The sequence below is a fragment of the Scyliorhinus canicula genome, chromosome 5 (genome assembly GCF_902713615.1).
Source record: "Scyliorhinus canicula chromosome 5, sScyCan1.1, whole genome shotgun sequence".
Lineage (NCBI taxonomy): Eukaryota > Metazoa > Chordata > Chondrichthyes > Carcharhiniformes > Scyliorhinidae > Scyliorhinus > Scyliorhinus canicula.
The window spans coordinates 94,829,502-94,849,240 of record NC_052150.1 but is presented as its reverse complement, the minus strand read 5'-3'; the positions used below and the strand labels follow the sequence as shown (position 1 = coordinate 94,849,240).

The 19,739-nt window shown below is 46.7% G+C and overlaps 1 protein-coding gene across 4 annotated transcripts in view; it reads right to left on the bottom strand.

The window, feature by feature from the left end:
- Window positions 1–19,739, bottom strand: part of igf2bp3 (insulin-like growth factor 2 mRNA binding protein 3) — a 199,928-nt gene that overhangs the window by 159,330 nt on the left and 20,859 nt on the right. The window lies entirely within an intron of this gene.

Here is a 19,739-nt window from a genome sequence, read left to right as displayed (position 1 = left end):
TCAGCTGCCTCCTCGGATCTTCTGGCTTCAAGTCCAGATTGTAGTTCTGTCCCTTTAATTTGGAGTGTTTTGTTCTGCTCCTTACTTTTAACTTTACCCAACAGGACCGGTTTCAGAGTCTTGTCCCTGCCCTCTTGGGAGCTCTTCTGTCCCACTCACTGGTTTGGGACCACCTTTGTTCCGCAACCTGCTCCCCCATCTCTCTCCTCTGCCCCCTCCCATTGTCCTCCTTTGGACACAGACTTTGGAATGGTGCTCCTCTTCCAGTCAGTTCTTTCTGCGCAGGAACAGGGCTGGCTCCCAAAGTGAAAGAAATGAAAAAGCAAACTGCACACGTGCACAAAGCCGACCCCCAACCCGGAAACAAGGACATATGGCCTGTGCACGTATCGCCATTCTCTGGCTGGCAGAATGCGCAGACAACTCGAAAAAGAACCACGAACTGCACATGTGCGGTCAGTGCATGCACAGAGACCATACCGATCCATTGGGAACGGTAGCTTAGAGTCTACAATTTATGATATTTTTCCCCTTTTCCTTGGGATCTGTCACACCTTTAGTGCTCCCACAGTGCATCACCTCAAGACTTCTTTGCATTGAAGCCCTATCTGTCTTTCTGCCCATTTCATGGTTTTGTCAAATTTGAAGCCTACAAACCATCACTTATTATTTACTGTTTTGGAAAGTTTTGCACCATCTGCAAATTTTATAATGCTACTCTCTTGCACCCAAGTTGTTCATAAAAATTACAATCAACCAAGAATTGACCATTTGTTCCTTCACCAAATAATTTATCTGTACTGCTACAGATTTATTCAGGTCTTTCCTGGAAGAAAGGAAACCTACATGTGACTCCAGTCTTGCATAGTTAACATTAGTTACAGTAAATAACTTGACAACAGACCAATATGGCTTATTTTGTGCCATAAATGGGGTTATTAATTAATGGGATGTGGGCATCATCGACTTGGCCAGCATTTATTGTCCATCCATAATTATCCTCAAGGTGATGGTGGCGAGCTGCCATTTTCAACCCTGCAGTCCATTTGGTCCAGGAACACCCAGGGCTGTTCGGGAAGGACGTTCAAGCATTTTGACCCAGCGACAGTGAAGGAACAGTGGTAGTTCCAAGTCAGCATGGGGTGTGGCTTGGGAGAATTTGCAGGTGGTGGCGTGCACAAGCATCTGCTATGCTCGTCCTTTTAGATGGTAGGGACTGTGGGTTTGGAATGTGCTGTCCAAGGAGCCTTGGTAATTTCCTGCACAGCATCTTGTAGATGGTACACACTGCTGCCACTGTTCATTGATGGTGGAAGGAGAGAATATTTGTGGAAAGGCTGCTAATGAAGCAAGTTGCTTTCTCCTGGATGGTGTTGAGCTTGTGTTGTCAGAGCTTCACTCACCAGCAAGTGGAGAGTATTCCATCACACGCCTGACAGGCTTGGCGTCAGGAGGAGAGTTACTCTCCAGAGAATTCCTAGCCTCTTGATCTGCTCTTGCAACCACACAGTATTTATATGACTGTTCCGGTTCAATTACTGGTCAATGGCAACCTCCAGGATGGTGACATGGGGGAAAGATATGGTCATGCCATTGGCAATAGTTAGATTCTCTTGTTAGGGTGGCATGGCGTTGCTATGGTTAGCACTGCTGCCTCACAGTGCCAAGGACCCAGGTTCAATCCCGGCCCCGGATCGCTGTCCATGTGGAGTTGCACATTCTGTGTCTGCATGGGTCTCATCCCCACAACCCAAAGATGTACAGGGTAAATGGATTGGCCAGACTAATTTGCTCCTTAATTGGGATTAAAAAGAACTGGGTATTTTAAACTTAAAAAAGGATTCTCTCGTTTGAGTTGGTCATTGCGGGGCACTCTGATGTAACTTGCCAATTGGTCAGCCCAAGCCTGGAGTTTTGTCCAGGTCTTGCTGCATACAGACAGACTGCTCCAGTGTCTGAGGAATCATGAATGGTGAACATTAGCAAACATTTCCACTTCTTTGGAGGGAAGGTTATTGATGAAGTAGCTGGACCAAGGAGACTACCCTGTGGAACATCGGCAATGATGCCCTGGAACCAAGAATATTGACCTCCAACAACCACAACCATCTACCGACTCAGGTGTGCTGGGGCTCACTTGGTTAAATGCTGCCTTGATGTCCAAGGGCAGTCACCACCTCACCCAGCTTCTTGGACCAAGGCTGCAATTGAGGGCAGGATCCAGGTAGCCCTAAACTGAGCTTCCGTGAGCAAGTTATTGCAGAGTAAATTCAACTTGATAGCTTTGCAGACAATACTTGATGATCAAGCGTAGGTTTGACTGGGTGGTAATTGGCCAGATTGGATTTGCTTTGTGGACAGGACACACTTGGGCAATTTTCCACATTGCCGGGTAGATGCCAGTGTTCCTGCACTGGAACAGCTGACTAGTACTTGAACACAAATGTTTTGCCAGAATGTTGCAACGGCCCATAGCATTTGCAGTACCCAGTCGTGAGATTACATGGAGTGAACCAAATTGCCTAAAGATTAGTATCTGTGATGCAGAGGTCCTCTGGAGGAGGCAGAGATGGATCATCCACTCGGCACTTCTGGCTAAAGATGGCTGTAACGCATAACTTGGTCTTTTACATCCCCCAGTCATGGAGGATGGGGATATTTGTGGAGCCTCCCACTCCAGCAATTTGTTTCATTGTCCACTCCCATTCACGACAGGTTGAGGCAGGACTGCAGAGCTCAGACACATTGATTAGTTGTGGGATCGCTTAGCTCAGTGTATCATATGCTGCTTCTGGTGTTTGGCATGCAAGTAAGTAGCCTTGTGTTGTAGCTTCCACCAGGTTGACATCTCATTTTTAGGCATGCCTGGTGCTGCTCTTGGATCCTTTGAACCAGGGATTGATGGAATGGTAGAATGGGGTGGGGCTTCATGGAGTTGCTAATTGAGGGAACCAACAGGAGATGCTAGATCTGTTCGAAATCTAGCCCCTTTACCATGGTGTAGTGTCACAGAATATAATAAAGACTATCCTCAATGTCACAATAGGACTGGAAATCTCCAAAGAATACAGGGGTCACTCTTCTATCAAGGACAGATGCATCAGCGACAGGTAAATTGATGAGGGCGAGGTCAACTAGGTTTTACCCTCTTGTTGGTTCCCTCATCTAATACCAAAGACCAAATCTAGCAGCTATGCCCTTTAGGACACATCCAGGTTAGCCAGTATTGGAGCCATCGAGCCACTTTATGATGGACATGGAAGTCCCCCAGAGTACATTCCATGCCATTGCCATCCTCAATGCATCCAAGTCATATTCAGCATGGAGAAGTACCGACACATCAGTTGAGGGAGGTATTATTAGGTGGAAACCTGACCCATGTCTGACCTAGTGCCCAGAGTTCATGGGATCCAGTAGCGATGGAGGACTCCCCCCAGGGCAATTTCCTCCCAAATGTATACCACCGTGCCGCCATCTGAGGTCTGCCCCGTCAGCAAATATCCAGGATGGAGAGGAGTGTGCCTGGAACATAGTCGCACCCATGGAATAATGTCTTACAGACCATGTCAGGCTGTTGCTGATTTCATGATTATGACCGTGTCAGGCTATTCCTTAACTATTCTGTGGTAACCCAGTTGTTGTCACAGTTGCTTCACAGTTCCAGGGTACCAGGTTCGATTCTCGGCTTGGGTCACTGCCTGTACGGAGTCTGCACGTTCTCCCCGTGGGTTTCCTCCAGAGGTTCCGGTTTCCTCCCACAATCCAAAGATGTTAAATTGCCCTTAGCGTTGAAAAAGGTTAGGTGGGGTTACTGGGTTACAGGGATAGGGTGATGGTGTGGGTGCTCTTTCCAAGTGCCAGCGCAGACATGATGCACTGTAAATTCTATAATACGATGATGTGCAGGTTAGGAAACAGGGTTATGGGGATAGGGCAGGGTGAACATGGGTAGAGTGCATATTTGATGGGTTGGTGCAGACACGATGAGTCAAATGGCCACCTTCTGCACTATAGGGATTCTATAACTCTCCCAATTTTGACAGAAGCCCCCAGATGTTATTAAGGAGGACTCTGCAGGACAACAGTGCTGGTTGTGCCTTATTTCCAGTGCCTTGATCAATGTCAGGTGGTCCATTCTGTTTCATTATTCCTTTGAGATTTTTTTTTTTTAAACTGCTAGGTCATTTGAGAGGCAGGAGTCAGGCACATTATTGTTAAGGCAGAAGATTTCCTTTCCTAATGGACATCAGTGAACTAAATGGGCTTTTAAAATCGACAATGGTTTCATGGTCATCATTAAACTTTTAATTCCAGGTTATTGGATCGTAGGATTTGAACCCTGGTACCCGGAGCATTATCTTGGATCTTTGGATTACTAGTCCAATGACAATACCACTACATCACTATCTCGCTCAAGTCACTCAGTATTGTGGATGCACTAAAGCAATACCAGCTGTAGGTCAAAGGTCTGACAATCCTCCAGCAACGATTCTCCCATACCAGTGGTTATCCAGTACGAGAAGCATCCTGGAATTCAAACATGACGCAGGATGTGCATTCAAAGCACAGAATTGATGTATCCCACCATGCCTGTTTATTAAATTACTGTCTAACCTTACTGGAACTGAAGACTTGTCCCCGATTGTCAAACAAAAAAAAAAAAAACACTTATTGCTATGTAATCAATTACTTGCTGAGAGTCACCAGTGCCTGCAACAGTCGCCACGAGACTCATCCCACTGCTGGTTACCTTAAAACTCAGACAGCCAGCAACAATGGAAGCCAGCACTAAAATATCCAGTGCTTGACAAGAGACTCAGTCAGATACACACAGTTCCAGAACATTTTTCTAGCATCACGGACGACCTGGGACTTTGAACATCATTTTCCATCTGAGGAGTAGTCGGTGAAAATCCCCAAACTTCAGATTTCTCTCACGAGATTGGAGGAGAAGACTTGATTTTACAGAGCAATTGCCAATTTAGCATCAGCTCTCTTTGTGAAGACAGACACAAAGCACACATTTAATACTCAAACTGTATTCACAACTTTCCAAAAGGAAATTAGCAGTCTGAGGAAAGGTCATAAATTAATTAGATAACTCTAGCAAAGAGCTGGAGGCATGATGGGCTGAATGGCCTCCTTTAGAACATAGAACGATACAGCGCAGTACAGGCCCTTCGGCGCACGATGTTGCACCGACATGGGAAGTCAAAAACTAAAGCCCATCTACCTACACTATGCCATTATCATCCATATGCTTATCCAATAAACTTTTAAATGCCCTCAATGTTGGCGAGTGCACTACTGTTGCAGGTAGGGCATTCCACGGCCTCACCACTCTTTGCGTAAACAACCTACCTCTGACCTATATCTATGACCCCTCAATTTAAGGCTATGTCCCCTCGTGCTAGCCACCTCCATCCGCGGGAGAAGGCTCTCGCTGTCCACCCTATCTAACCCTCTGATCATTTTGTATGCCTCTATTAAGTCACCTCTTAACCTTCTTCTCTCTAACGAAAACAACCTCAAGTCCATCAGCCTTTCCTCATAAGATTTTCCCTCCATACCAGGCAACATCCTGGTAAATCTCCTCTGCACCCGTTCCAAAGCTTCCACGTCCTTCCTATAATGAGGCGACCAGAACTGTACGCAATACTCCAAATACGGCCGTACTAGAGTTTTGTACAACTGCAACATGACCTCATGGCTCCGGAACTCAATCCCTCTACCAATAAAGGCCAACACACCATAGGCCTTCTTCACAACCCTATCAACCTGGGTGGCAACTTTCAGGGATCTATGCACATGGACACCGAGATCCCTCTGCTCATCCACACTGACAAGAATTTTACCATTAGCCAAATATTCCGCATTCCTGTTATTCTTTCCAAAGTGAATCACCTCACACTTCTCCACATTAAACTCCATTTGCCACCTCTCAGCCCAGCTCTGCAGCTTATCTATGTCCCTCTGTAACCTGCAACATCCTTCTGCACTGTCTACAACTCCACCGACTTTAGTGTCGTCTGCAAATTTACTCACCCATCCTTCTGCGCCCTCCTCTAGGTCATTTATAAAAATGACAAACAGCAACGGTCCCAGAACAGATCCTTGTGGTACGCCACTCGTAACTGAACTCCATTCTGAGCATTTCCCATCAACCATCACTCTGTCTTCTTTCAACTAGCCAATTTCTGATCCACATCTCTAAATCACCAGCCTCCGTATTTTCTGCAATAGCCGACCGTGGGGAACTTTATCAAACGCTTTACTGAAATCCATATACACCAAAGTCAACTGCTCTACCCTCGTCTACCTGTTCAGTCACCTTCTCAAAGAACTCGATAAGGTTTGTGAGGCATGACCTACCCTTCACAAAACCATGCTGACTATCCCTAATCATATTATTCCTATCTAGAGGATTATAAATCGTATCTTTTATAATCCTCTCCAACCCACAACAGATGTGAGGCTTACCGGCCTATAGTTACCGGGGTTATCTCTACTCCCCTTCTTGAACAAAGGGACCACATTTGCTATCCTCCAGTCCTCTGGCACTATTCCTGTAGCCAATGATTTTTATTTTTTTTAAATTTTTTAATTTTTTAGATTACCCAATTATTTTTTCCAATTAAGGGGCAATTTAGCGTGGCCAATCCACCTACTCTGCACATTTTTGGGTTGTGGGGGCGAAACCCACGCAGACACGGGGAGAATATGCAAACTCCACACGGACAGTGACCCAAAGCCGGGATCGAACCTGGGACCTCAGCACCGTGAGGCGGTTGTGCTAACCACTAGGCCACCGTGCTGCCCTTCCTGTAGCCAATGATGACATAAAAATCAAAGCCAAAGGCTCAGCAATCTCTTCCCTGGCTTCCCAGAGAATCCTAGGATAAATCCCATCAGGCCCCGGGGACTTATCTATTTTTATTTTTATTTTTCTTAGTGCTGTAACATTCTTTGATTCTATACGCTAGCCTTGCCCTTTGCCGGAAAGTTCCCCTTTGTCCCCGAATAATTCCAACCTTTTCCCTAGTGAACTACTTATACTTTGTTACAAAATGTTTTAGGTTAGGGTTGCCTGGTCATCTTTCCCATTACCCTTTTCATTTCCCTCCTGTGCTTTTAATCACCTTCCTGGTTATTAATGAATCTTGCTTCTGACATCTGTCATCACCCTCCAATTTTTGTTATTTTACTTTTCTTTCCTTGGACATACAGGGAAAATGAGCTTTGGATGTTGTACATTTACCTTTGAAAGGAATATGCCTAGTCCAGACCCCCCCCATACACTCTTCGTTGAATACTCTTATATTGCTCTATTACTCCTTTGCCATGAAATCACCTTTTCCCAACCTACCCATACGGAGTACATTCTAAAATCGTTGAAATTATAGAAACATAAAACTTGGGCATCACACCTCCTCCACCATTCAATAAGGTAATGGGTTATGATATTTTTGCAGTTTCACCATAATTACTTCAAACCAAACTACTGAGATGCGGTGCTCCTCCTCCTCCTCCTCCTCCCCCTCCCCCCCCCCAACCCACCCACCCCCCTCCCGGGCCAATCCCCTCCAGTTTCTGGATTCCCTCAACGCCATGGCCAGCAGCTCAATCGCCAGGGCAAACAGCAGGGGGGACAAAGGGCACCTCTGCCTTGTTCCACGCTATAACCTGAAATACTCTGACCGCAGCCGGTTTGTCGAAACATTCGCTACCGGGGCCTGATACAACAATTTGACCCATCCTACGAATTCCTCCCCGAACCCAAACCTGTCTAACACCTCCCACAGGTACTCCCACTCCACCTGATCAAAGGCCTTCTCAGTGTCCATTGCCGCTACCACTTCTGCGTTCCCCCCCCTCAGTGGGCATCATGATCACATTCAGGAGCCTTCGCGCATTCGTATTCAGCTGCCTGCCCTTCACAAACCCAGTCTGATCCTCACGAATCACTCCCAGGACACAATCCTCAATCCTAGTGGCCAGGATCTTGGTCAGCAGTTTAGCATCTACATTAAGAGGCAAAATCGGCCTATAGGAGCCGCATTGCAACGGGTCCTTACCACGCTCGAGGATAAGCGAGATCAAAGCCTGGGACATCGTCGGGGGAAGGATTCCCTTTTCCTTAACCTCGTTAAAGGTTCTCAGCAGCAGCAGGCCCCAACAGCTCCGAGAACTTCCTGCAGAACTCAACGGGAAACCCATCCAGCCCCAGAGCCTTGCCCGCCTACATACTCATGTACATGTATGAGGGGCTGTTTAGCTCACAGGGCTGATCGCTGGCTTTGAAAGCAGACCAAGGCAAGCCAGCAGCACGGTTCGATTCCCGTAACAGCCTCCCCGAACAGGCGCCAGAATGTGGCGACTAGGGGCTTTTCACAGTAACTTCATTTGAAGCCTACTCGTGACAATAAGCGATTTTCATTCATTTTCATACTCCCCAACCTCTTAACTAGCTCCTCCATCTCAATCAGAGCCCCCAACCTTAGTTGGTCCAGGAACTATCACAACCCCCCCCCCCCCCCCAGGGGTTCTGACTCGTACAATTCACCATAAAAGTCCTTAAAGACCTTGTTTATTTCAGCTGGACTCCGCACAGTGTTCCCCCTCCTATCCCTAATTCCCCCAATCTCCCAAGCCGCCTCCCTCTTACGCAGCTGATGTGCCAACATCCAGCTTGCCTTCCCCCATACTCATACACTGCTCCCTGTAGGTTCCTCAACTGGGCCTCAGCCTTCCCAGTGGTTAGCAAGTCAAACTCCGTTTGGAGGCTCCGCCAGTCGTTCCACGTCCATTCGCCACAGCGGGTGCTGACGTCTCTCCTCCCCCATCTCCAGGTCCACCCAGTGCGGGGGCATGGTCCAAGATCGCAATGACCGAATACTCAACCCCCTCCACTCTCAGGATTAGCGCTCTGTTTCCAACGAAAAAAATCTATCCGCGAGTAAGCCTGGTGTACATAGGAGAAGAAGGAAAACTCCCTCAACCTTGGCCTAGCAAATCTCCAGGGATCCACTCCCCCCATCTGGTCCATAAACTCCCTCAGAACCTTAGCCGCTGCCGACCTCGATCTAGACCGATCCAATGCCGGGTGAAGAACTGTATTGAAGTCCGTCCGTCCCTCCCCATTATTAAACTACCTGCCTCCAGATCCGGGATCCGACTCAACATCCGCTCCATGAACACTATCGTCCCAGTTTGGGGCAGACACATTCCCCAGCACCACCCAGGCCCCCTGCAGCCTGCCACAAACCATCACATATCAGCCCCCTTTATCCGCCACGATACCCACCACTTCAAATGCCACCCGCTTACTAACCAGGATTGCGACCACCCCTGTTTTTCACATCCAGCCCCGAGTGAAAAACCAGTCCCATCCATACCTTCCTCAGCCTGGTCTGATCGGAAATATTCAAGTGTGTTTCCTGTAGCATGGCTACATCTGCCTTCAGCCCCTTTAAGTGCGAAAATACCCGGGCCCTCTTGACTGGCCCATTCGAGCCTCTCACGTTCCAAGTGATCAGCCGGATCACGGGGCTACCCGCCCCCCCCCCGCGCCGACTAGCCTTCGCCTTTTTTAGGCCAGCCATGTGCCCACGCATCTCGCACTCTCCAGCCCCCCAGGTGGAGGCTCCCCGCCCCCGACTCTCCCTCTTACCGTCAACTCCCCCTCAATCAGCACAGCAGCAAACCAGTTCCCCCCCACCCATTGCACTCCCCTAAGTCAGCTGACTCAAGCCGACCCCAGCAGTTCCCACCTCTACCTCCAATCCCTTTTTGGATTTCCCATCCAGGTCACCAGCCCTCCCCCACCAAAGTGGGGTGGTGAAAGTCCTCCTCCTCTCCTCTCTCCCCCCCCCCCCCCCCCGCCTCCTCTCCTCCTCCCCCCCCATCCTCCGCCTCCTCTCCTCCTCCCCCCCATCCTCCGCCTCCTCTCCACCCCCTCTCCCCCACCCACCCCCCCTCCTCCTCCTCCTCCTCTCCTCCTCCTCCTCTCCCACCCCCCTCCTCCTCCTCTCCACCCCCCTCCTCCTCCTCCTCCTCCCCCCCTCCTCCTCCTCTCCACCTCCTCTCCTCCCTCTCCTCTCCTCTCCTCTCCCCTCCTCCTCCCTTCCTTCCCCCCCCTCTCCCCTTCCTTCCCCCCCCTCTCCCCTTCCTTCCCCCTCTCCCCTTCCTTCCCCCCCTCTCCTCTCCTTCCCCCCCCTCTCCTCTCCTTCCCCCCCCCTCTCCTCTCCTTTCCCCCCCTCTCCCCTTCCTTCCCCCCCTCTCCCCTTCCTTTCCCCCCCTCTCCCCTTCCTTTCCCCCCCTCTCCCCTCCTTCCCCCCCTCTCCCCTTCCTTCCCCCCCCTCTCCCCTTCCTTCCCCCCCCCTTCTCCCCTTCCTTCCCCCCCCTCTCCCCTTCCTTCCCCCCCTCTCCCCTTCCTTCCCCCCCTCTCCCCCTTCCTTCCCCCCCCTCTCCTCTCCTTCCCCCCCCTCTCCCCTTCCTTCCCCCCCCCTCTCCTCTCCTTCCCCCCTCTCCCCTTCCTTCCCCCCCCTCTCCTCTCCTTCCCCCCCCTCTCCTCTCCTTCCCCCCTCTCCCCTTCCTTCCCCCCCCTCTCCTCTCCTTCCCCCCCCTCTCCTCTTCCTTCCCCCCCCTCTCCCCTTCCTTCCTCCCCCTTCCCCCCCCCTCCCTCTCCTCCCCTCTCCTCCCCCCCCCCCTGCTCCTCTCCTCTTTCCCCCCCCCCTGCTCCTCTCCTCTTTCCCCCCCCCCTCCTCTCCTCTTTCCCCCCCCCCCCCTCCCTCCTCCACCACCACCAATTAGCAGCAAAAAGCCACACTCCCTGCCAGGGCCGACCCCGCCCCCTGTGGCGCAGTTCCTTTCAACGGCAACCCCACCCCAATCCCAGAGCCCACCCAATCCTAAGAATCAAAATAGTGGTGTCAGTCCTGGTATGTGACCCACAGTCTCGCCGGCTATAACAGCCCAAACTTCACCCCCTTCCCATGGAGGATCGCCTTAGCCCGGTTGAATCCTGCCCGTTTCTTGGTCAGCTCTGCACTCCAGTCCTGATAAATATGGATCTCGGTATTCTCCCACCAGCTGCTCCGCTCCTTCTTCGCCCATCGCAAGACACACTCCCTGTCGGTGAAGCGGTGAAACCTCACCACCATCGCCCTCGGCTGTTCGTTCGCCCTCGGCCTCCTGGCCAGGACTCTGTGCGCTCCATCCAGCTCCAGGGGCCTCGGGAAGGCCCCTGAACCCATCAGCGTACTCAGTATCGTGGTCACATACGCCCCAGCATCCAACCCCTCCACACCTTCAGGGAGACCCAGAATCTGCAGGTTCTGCCTCCTCTACCTATTCTCCAGGCCCTTCAGCTTCTCCTGCCATTTTCTGTGAAGTGCCTCGCACGCTTCCACTCTAACCACCAGGCCCAGAATCTCATCCTCATTGTCAGAGGCCTTCTGCTGCACCTCCTCGATCGCCGTCCCCCGCACCCTCTGGGTCTCCACCAGCCTTTCAATCGACGCCTTCACAGGGGCCAACATCTCCGCCTTCAAGTCAGCAAAGCAGCTTTTTAAAAACTCTTGCTGCTCCCGAGACCACTGGACCCACGCTGCCTGGTCCCCGCCTGCTGCCATCTTGTTTTTTCGCACCCATTCTCCTCTCTGCTCTAAAGCCACTTTTTTGACCACTCTGCTCCTGGTCCACTCCATACAGTGCTGGGGGATCCTCACTGCTACCTTCCCACACCTGGAATCGTCAAACAAATACCGCTGAGGCTCCTTAAAAAGGGCCCGAAAGTCCGTTCACGGCAGGAGCTGCCGACCGTGCGACCTACCCAGGCATAGTCGCAACCGAAGTCCTGCCTGACTTCACTCCCCAGAATCAGGTCCAACATAGTCTTTCTTCCTTGTTGAACTGAGACATTGATCATTTTGTCCCTTTTCTACGGCAGCATGTTTTTCACCCATCTCAAGCGAACTGACATGGAAAACTTGCATTGAAAGACACATGGGTTTGATGTAACCCTAACCGAATACAGGAAGTGAAGATCTATGTGGTCTCAGTAGAAGTGGGAGATAACTAAACCAGGTGGTGCAAGATATAATTCAGTCTTCATTTTAAAATAACGTGTTACTTTATATTTCCTTTCCATTCAAAATCTTATGTCCATGTTCACACTGAAAACCTGTCAAAGTTTTTCTATACAATCCTGCCAGTGTATTTTTGTAGTTGCATTTGAGAAGTTTTTACTTTTGCGGGTGGTGGTGGGGAGGCAAGTAGAAGAGATTGTAACCGAGCTTTCCCACAAACATTCAACAACAAATAGAAACAAGAGGCTCCCTGCAAGTCCTAACCTGAAACTGTCAGCTTTTACCCACCCACAACCACCAGTGACACAAAAATAGTAGTCTGCTGAAGAGCCTGAATTTAACTAAAGATGTCCAAGTTGGGGGAAGCTCTCTCCTCATAACACTGCAGAATTCCCAAATTCCTAAAAGTGAATCCATAACCTGAAGAGAATTAATTAACAGCGCACACAAAACACAACTTTAAAAAAAATAAAAAGAAATTCAGCATTATCTCAGAATGTCAGGGGCTCAGAATCTCAGGGGCTGTTTAGCACACTGGGCTAAATCACTGGCTTTGAAAGCAGACCAAGCTGGCCAGCAGCACGGTTCGATTCCCGCAACAGCCTCCCAAAACAGGCGCCGGAATGTGGCGACTAGGGGCTTTTCACAGTAACTTCATTCAAGTCTACTCGTGACAATAAGCGATTTTCATTTCAAGTGATCTGCACACCTGCAGTTTAGGAAGGGCATTAGCAAGTCCAATGGTGCGTGTGGGTGTGAGAGAGAGAAAAGACACCGTTCTAGGTGAGCAGTTAAGGAGTTGCCACTTAAAATCCATGTGCAGTAAACCAAAGAAAATGGGAAGGTACCATCTTTTCCCAAAGGTAGAGAATTTAGAACTAGAGGGTATAGGTTGAAGAGGAGAGAGATACAAGAGAGACCAGAGGGGAAATTTCTTCATACGGTGGCAGGCATCTGGAATGAGCTGCCACAGGCAATGATAGAGGTTGGTATAATTTTTTCCTTTAAAAAAACTGTTAGACAGTTACATGGGCAGGGCATAGAGAGATATGGGCCAAATGCGGGCAAGTGGGACTCGCTTAGTGATAGAAACTGGGCGGCATGAACAAGGTGGGCCAAAGAGCCTGTTTCCAAGCTGTAAACATCTATGACTCTATAACCATACTGCAAATGAATGCTAAAATCAGCACCCCCCCCCCCCCCCCCCCCCCCCAACCAAAACAGGTGACCAGTGCAAGGCTACAGACAAACAAATTAATTGCTAACATTCTGGTCATAATCTCAGCCTAACCATCTTTAAATGCCCCAAGAGTCCACAGAAACTATGATCAGCTCCATGCACCACATGAACTACAGCAGTTCAAGGCAACGGCTCACCACCACATTAAAGGGTCATTAGGCCCTTCGGGATATCACAGCTGATCTAATTTTAATCTCAACTTCACATTCTTGCCTACAATTTCACCCCTTAATGAAAATATCTATTTCTGCCTCAAACACATGGAGGGGAAGATAATTCCAAAGTTTCAACTCAGGAAAATGTTGTCATTTCTGCCTTAAAATGGGTGACTTTAATAGTGGCCTTTAGCCCCTAGTCCTCTCAAGATCTACTAACCAAGTCACCTCTTACTCATCTAAACTCTAGCACATATAAACCTAGCCTATCCTCATAAAACAACCTGTCGATTCCAGGAATTGATGTACACACCAACGTTTAGTGATTCATGCACTAGAACACCCAGATCCATCTGCATCTCTTGAGCACTGCAAAGATAATCTGCTTTTATATTCTTCCTGCCAAAATGGGACCTCACCTTTTTCCATGTTATGCTTGATTTACCAGAACCTTGCACACTCAACTAACCCATCAATCAATCCATCGAGTCTGCACCAACACAACGAAAGGAGTACCCACCCTACCGAGGTCCACTCCCCAATAACCCCATCTAACCTACACACCCTTAAACACTACGGGGAAATTTAGTATTGGTAATCCACCAAACCTGCACACCTTTGGACTGTGGGAGGAAACCGGTGCAGTCGGAGGAAACCCACGCAGACACAGGAAGTAAGTGTTAACTAGGTTGGAATTGGCTACACAATTTATATAAATGAGAGATATATTATAAACAGTTGAGGCCGTAGTGCTGATCCTGTGCCACACCACTGGTCACATCCTGCCAACCAGAAAATGAATAATTTATGCCTATGATTCCTGTTAGCTAGCCAATCTGCTTACCTGTTACAAACTATATTATTTTCATTTTCTGCAATAACCTTTGATGTGGCTCCTTATCAAATGCCTTCTGGAAATACAAGTAAGGCACATTCACCAAATCCCCTTTAACCACAGCACATGTGACTCCTCCAAAAGGATCACAATAAATTGATTAAGCATGATTCCCCTTTCACAAAACCATGTTGGGCGGTCTGTAAATTGCTTAAACAGAAACAGGAGACAGCTAAACAGCTGAAGCGATATTAGCATGAGACAGTAAGAGGCACACAATAAAAGAAATACAAAACATTTACAAGACTGAACATGCGCTCACGAGGGATGGAGTATATTGCCAAGAAAGGGAGAAAAAAAGTTCAACACTAGGAAGCAGAAAATTCCATTAGTATTTTGGAGGATTCCCAAGCCCATGAGTCCACTCCATCCCATTTCTTGCCATCTGAAAACCAACATATGTACCCCAGAGAAACAGGATTTGGAAGACATGGGAGCTTAGGCTAATATGAATGCATAATAGGAACAAGAATAAGCTATTCAATCCTTTGAATCTGCTCTACCATTCAATAAAATGGATGATTTCTCCCACGTTCCTGCATTAACCCCATTTCGCTCAATTCAGTTAATCAACCAGTCTTGAATGTACATAGCAATTGAGCAGCTACAGCTCTCCATCTCCGTTAGAATTAATGATCGCCTACCAAAAGCTGCACTGCATACAGAGCTGATGTTAACAGACCAAATGGGCATCCAAAACTAAGATATAAAGATTTGTGCAAGATGGACATAGATCGACTGGGTCAATTAGAAACTATCTGCAAATAGGGGCTGATTTAGCTCGCTGGCTTTTAAAGCAGACCAAGCAGGCCAGCAGCACGGTTCGATTCCCGTATCAGCCTCCCCGGACAGGCGCCGAAATGTGGCAACTAGGGGCTTTTCACAGTAACTTCACTGAAGCCTACTCGTGACAATAAGCGATTTTCATTTCATTTCATTTTTCATTTTTTTTTTCAAATGACTGAAGCACAAGGTGTCAAAACCTCCACACTGGAGCATGGAAATTTGAAAAACTGTTTTGTCATAGACCCACGATGCCTCCACTCCAACTGACAATGTCTCGGTCGAATTGGACCCTCCCCCGACTAAATTTGATAGCAGAGAATCATCGGCAAAGGTGCAACGCCATAGATGACAGTTCTAGGTACAGCCTTAGCAAGACCCTTGATCGTTGCAGCAAAACATTTCAATATGCTTCACATTATGACAATGTTACATTAGGAGATAAGAGGGTAGATAGACAAAGCAGCAAGTTTCAAGAACGTTTAAGGAAAGAAGACCAGATAAAGAGGGAATTCCAAAACGTAGGGCCTTGGGAGGATGTGCTTGGAGCAACGTACAATGGAACAACTACCAGAGATGATCAAGGGGTCAGAATTAAGCTACAAGTAGCAAGTTTTTGAATGAGCTCAAGTAAGATGTCGGGCGAGACAGGACATTGGAATCATCCAAGTCTGGAGGTTAAAAAAAAGGTATGGATGAAGGTGTCAGCTTAGTGGAGGCAAGCCTGGCATAACAGCTATTCCTAAACACAACTACCTTCCCACTGCAAAGCACTTTTTTTGTCACCAGTCTTGATTTTAATGCAATTTATGTTATAGAGTAGATCCCCACCATGATCTGATCAGAGCTGATATGGATCTATTAGCAATACATACAGAGTCGATCAAAAAGTCATGCATTTCAAGAGTGACCATGTAGGTCTTATTAACCACTTTCTCAATCTGTCCTGGCATTTTCAAATGATTTGTGCACATATATATCCCAGGTGTCACGCTCCCTGCACCCTTGAGGAAATTTACCCTTTGCCTCTCCTCATTCTTCTGACGTCTCCTTATTCTTCCTACCAAAATGTATTACCTCACGCTTCCCTGCATTAAATTTAATCTATTATGGTATTTCCCAGGAACGCAAATAAGACAAAAACTGACATGAAGATAAACAGAAAGGCATCAGGGCCAAAATTATTTCAAGTGGTCGGTTGTTTATGGGGCATCTTAAATGAAACAGATGCAGAACTGGCAAGGTAGGAAATCCTATAACTTTAGGACTGCACTGCTGAAGGAATGAACAAAGTGAAATACACACAATGGGCAAATATTGGAGGAATGCAGTTTTTAGAGGGTTTTCACAGTATTCACAGTGCAGGAGGCCATTCAGCCCATCGGGTCTGCACCGGCCTTTGAAAAAAGCACCCTACCCAATCCCACACCTCCACCCTATCCCCACACTTCCACCCTACCCCCATAACCCCACTTTACCTTATTTGATCACTAAGGGCAATTTAGCATAGCCAATGTACGTACCCCTGCACATCTTTGGACTGTGGGAGGAAACCGGAGCACCTGGAGGAAACCCATGTTTTGGAAATAACAAGAGCATGGAGCGATTGAGCAAAAGTAAGACAGACTTACAGAAATCATTGGAAAGCTAAGTCTTGATGGGTTCTCTTTCATTTTCTCTTGAATATCAACAACATCCCCATTATCAAATGTAGTTGCAACTGCCAAAGTAGCCTGGTTACACATAGGGTAGGAAACTTCTGAAAATGGATAGCAACTAATGCCAGCATTTCCTATCTTGAGGTTACCCCGCTCGTTCTTCATAGTCATTTGTTGTCCACCCAAGGCAGTTCAGACTGAATTCTGAAACCCATTCTTCTGCACTTCTTCAATTCCAAATGATGCTCTCACTTTTCAGAGGTTCCAGAAGCAGCATTTTCTCCCTAGATCTTTGCATACAATTATGCAGTTTGAGCAGAACAGAAACTAATCATTTAGCTCAAGGAGTCTAATTGAAATGTTTATAATTCATACAAGCCTCCTCGTTCTCTAATTACCTTTCCCCACTAGCCTCTATCCCTCTCTCCCTCATGTATCCCTCCCTTGTGTCAATGCTGTCTGCTTCAATTATTTCATGTGGCAACAAGTTCAATACACACTGTTCTGAAAATAAATTCCTCCTGAAATTCTTAATTTGATCTTTGTTTGCACCTTTTATTGATGTACCTTCGATATGGATTCATCAAGAAGTGGATAGTTTATTTTTAAGTAACTGCCCGACTAGAACTCAAAATCAGGTTGCCTCTGAATCTAGCCTTTGTCATGTATCAGAGCCACAGCCTCAAAAACAAGATTTTACAATGGTGATGGCCATTTGGACCACCATGCATGTGCCAACTCTGAAAGGGCTACCCACTTTTCCGTGACTTTTTCTCTTCACCCTGTAAATTTTCCTCTTCCCCGCTTTATTACTAAAAAAACCATTATATTTCTACTTCCACCAGTATGCCTGGTACAACATCTATTTCTCAACATTTATCTTCCTTTAATTACCATGACCATAAGGCATCTGGTTACCAATTTTATCTATACAAGTAGTTTTGATCAACATACTTCCAGTCTTGAAAATCAGATTGCCCCTTTAAACTTATGATCGCCAATATCATTTCAGTGAATTTCTTCTGTTGGCCTTGGCATTCATCCTGAAGTAGGATTTGGGGGGGGGGGGGGGGGGGAGAGAAGGAGAAGAAGGAGAAGAAGGAGAAGAAGGAGAAGAAGGAGAAGAAGGAGAAGAAGGAGAAGAAGGAGAAGAAGGAGAAGAAGGAGGAGAAGAAGGAGAAGAAGGAGGAGAAGAAGGAGAAGAAGAAGGAGAAGAAGAAGGAGAAGAAGAAGGAGAAGAAGAAGGAGAAGAAGAAGAAGATTTAGCTTTTTCTCCCTTGCTTTAGCACCCTGAAGTAAAACAAAAACGTCTCTCTATGGACATTCACCAAACACATCAAATTTCAACTGCAATCAATTTTTTAGTTTCTCTATTTTCAAAGTTTTAGAAACAGGATCTTTTTAGTGCTTAATTTTTGTAAGTAGGGTGTGAAGTTAGAATACATTTGATCAAATTACATGTTCACACATCTTCTCCTTCTTCCATTTTTTCAAGTTTTGCTATTTGGGAGTTCTTGTCCCCCACAGGCTTCAGCTCTTGAATTTCAAAAAGCAACTTTAGTATTAATATTCAGTACAAGTGTTTTCAAATCTGAATTAAACAAACCAAAGTTAAACAATCAGAGACTTTGATTTCAGCCTGGACTTAAAAGCTGTACTTTCTATATAGATGCCATAAAACAAAAAATATATTTCAATCAAATCTGCAAGTTCATTAAACTAAATCAATTTAAAGTTTCAAATTTATACCAAATTCAAAATTACAATTAAACAAAATTCAGAACATACAGAATTATTTGTTACAAACCACTGCAATTTTTCCATGTGAAATTACAAAAGTTTAATCTAAATGAAGATTAAGGATCATACTCTGGTCTTGATTTATCAAATTTTACACTGATTTCCAACTTGTTACAGGTCAATAATATGCCAGGGAAGCCTACAATTAGAAAGGACAAAAAACTGGAGGTATCTTTGTTAAAATCATATTTGCTCATGATTCTTGATATTGGACTAATATCTCCTTGTGCCTATCCAAAATTTACCACTGAAAATCTTCAAAATAAAACTTACAGGACAAATGTATATTTTAAGAAATATTTCTCAAGGATCAATTGTCAAACACTTTTTTGAAAAGTTAATCTACAGGAGAAGGCAAGAATAGAAACCATTTTAACAGTTATGAACCTGCAACTCAATATTTCCAACTGTGGCAAATTAGTAATTTACACACACCAAGAAGGCCCCAGTTTAACAATGGACTGCTGCATTCCATCATTAAGTGGATTGGCCATGCTAAATTGCCCCTGCGTGGCCATGGATAGGTAGGTTAGGTTAACCGTATGGGTTGGGGGAGCAGGGTGCTCTTGAAAAGGGATGCTGTAGACTCGATGCGCCGAATGGTCTCCTTCGACACTACAGGGATTCTATGATTGAAGACTATCCCCAGAAATACTGTTATTCTACAATAACAAAATATCCCAAGGAACTTCCAGAGGGAACTCTTACTGGTTGCTCAGTTTTAAGGTGGCAACTAAAATATGCCTTTTGAACCCTCCTTTTGGTTGACCTGAACTTCATAAAATGGCTGCAGTGCGCTATGTCCATACCAGCTCTCTGCAAAGGCAACACAGCTAGTCCCACATTCACCTTTTAGGAGAGTATTACCAATCCCAACCCTTGCGTCTTTTGTCAATCACCTTAAATCGGTGTCCTCTAGTTTTGCTGCTTGTTTTAGACCCCTCATGATTTAACACACTTCTATGAAAATCCCCGCTCAAAACTTGTTTTCTGGGGACAGCAACCACAGCTTTTCAAATCGATTGAGGTACTTGAAGTCGCTCATCTTTGGAGACACACAAAATCTTTTCTGCACCCTCACTAATTTGGTCATAAAAGTAGAGTGCGAGAATTGGACAA